A 2,130-nucleotide genomic window follows, 5' to 3' on the forward strand; every position below is an offset into this window, starting at 1 on the left:
TTTTCTTCTTCCGCTTCTCCTTCTTCTTCTTCTTCTTCTTCTCCTTCTTCTTCTTCTTCTTCTTCTTCGTCTTCTTCTTCTTGTTTTGTTTCTTCTTCTTCTTCAATAATACCCTTCAACATTTCATATAATACTGGTTTTGTGGTGATGAACTCCTTTAGCTTTTTCTTGTCTGTGAAGCTCTTTATCTGACCTTCAATTCTAAATGATAGCTTTGCTGGGTAGAGTAATCTTGGTTGTAGGTCCTTGCTATTCATCACTTTGAGTATTTCTTGCCACTCCCTTCTGGCCTGCAAAGTTTCTGTTGAGAAATCAGCTGGGAGTCATATGGATGTTCCCTTGTAGGTAACTGACTGCTTTTCTCTTAAGATTCTCTCTTTGTCTTTAACCCTTGGCATTTTATTTTTTTTAAATATATTTTATTGATTTTTTTATAGAGAGGAAGGGAGAGAGATAGAGAGTTAGAAACATCGATGAGAGAGAAACATCGATCAGCTGACTCCTGCACATCTCCCACTGGGGATGTGCCCCTAACCCAGGTACATGCCCTTGACCGGAATTGAACTTGGGACCCTTCAGTCTGCAGGCCAATGCTCTATCCACTGAGCCAAACCGGTTTCGGCTAACCCTTGGCATTTTAATTATGTGTCTTGGTTGGGCCTCTTTGGGTTCCTCTTGCTTGGGACTCTCTGTGCTTCCTGGACCTTTAAGTCTATTTCTTTCACCAGGTAAGGGAAGTTTTCTGTCATTATTTCTTCAAATAGGTTTTCTTTCTTTTTTCCCATATTATGGAACACTTCACAAATTTGCATGTCATCCTTGCGCAGGGGCCATGCTAATCTTCTCTGTATGTTCCAATTTTAGTATATGTGCTGCCCAGGCAAGCACTTCAAATAGGTTTTCAATATCTTGCTCTCTCTTCTCCTTCTGGCACCCATAATGCCAATGTTGGCACACTTGAAGTTGTCCCAGAGGCTCCTTACACTTTTTTCATATTTTTGGATTCTTTTTGCTCTTCTGATTGGGTGTTTTTGCTTCCTCATATTCCACATCATTAATTTGATTCCCAGAATCCTCCACTCTACTCAATCCCTATAAATTGTTCTTTGTCTCAGTCAGTGTGTGCTTACTTTCTGATTGGTTCTTTTTTATGTCTTTGACTTTCTCACTAAGATCCTTGAAGGTCTCATTAAGTCCCTTGGAGGTTTCTAGAGTAACCTTATAACTGTGAATAATGCTGCTGTAAACACGGGTGTATGAGTATGTCTGAGACTCTGCTCTCAGCTCTTTTGGAGATACACCCAGAAGTGGGATTGCTGGGTCATATAGTAGTACTGGTTTTAATTTTTATTTGCTTTAAGATTTTTTATTTTATTATTGACAGTATTACAGATGTCCCCCAACTCCCCACCGCCCTTCTTCCCCTCTTCCCAACCCCTGCCCCACCCCAGGCCTTCACCACACTATTGCCTGTGTCTATTGGTCATGCATATATGTGTATGAGTTCTTTGGTTAATCTCTTCTCATCCCCCCCTCCATTTTTAATTTTTGAGGAACCTCCATATTGTCACACCATTTTAAAATTCCCAACAATAGTGCTGAGTTCCAATTTCTCCATGTCCTCACCAACACTTCGTTTTTCTGTTTGTCTGGATTATCTGATAGTAGCCCTCTTAACGGATGTGAGGAGATATTTCATTATGGTTTTGATTTGCATTTCCCTCTTGATTAGTGATGTTGAGCATATTTTCATGTACTTATTGGCCATATGTATGTCTTCTTTGTTGAAATGTCTATTCCAGTCCTTTGCCCATTTTTTAATTGTTTGGGTTGTGTTTTTTTTGGTTGTTGGGTTGTAGAATTCTTTTCTTTTTTTCTCTCATTTAAAAAAATGTTATTGATTTCTGAGAGGAAGGGAGGGAGGGATAGAAACATCGATGAGGGAGAAATATCAATCAGCTGCTTCCTGCATGTCCCCTACTGGGAATGGAGCCCACAACCCCCTGCAAGCCCTCACTGGAAATCAAATTGGTGATCTTTCCATGCAGGAGACCACACTCAACCAAATGACCCACTATAGCTGGGATTTTATTATACTTTTAACTTTAAAATAGCACATAATTAAGAGAT

The sequence above is a fragment of the Myotis davidii genome, unplaced genomic scaffold, assembly GCF_000327345.1.
Source record: "Myotis davidii unplaced genomic scaffold, ASM32734v1 scaffold456, whole genome shotgun sequence".
NCBI lineage: Eukaryota > Metazoa > Chordata > Mammalia > Chiroptera > Vespertilionidae > Myotis > Myotis davidii.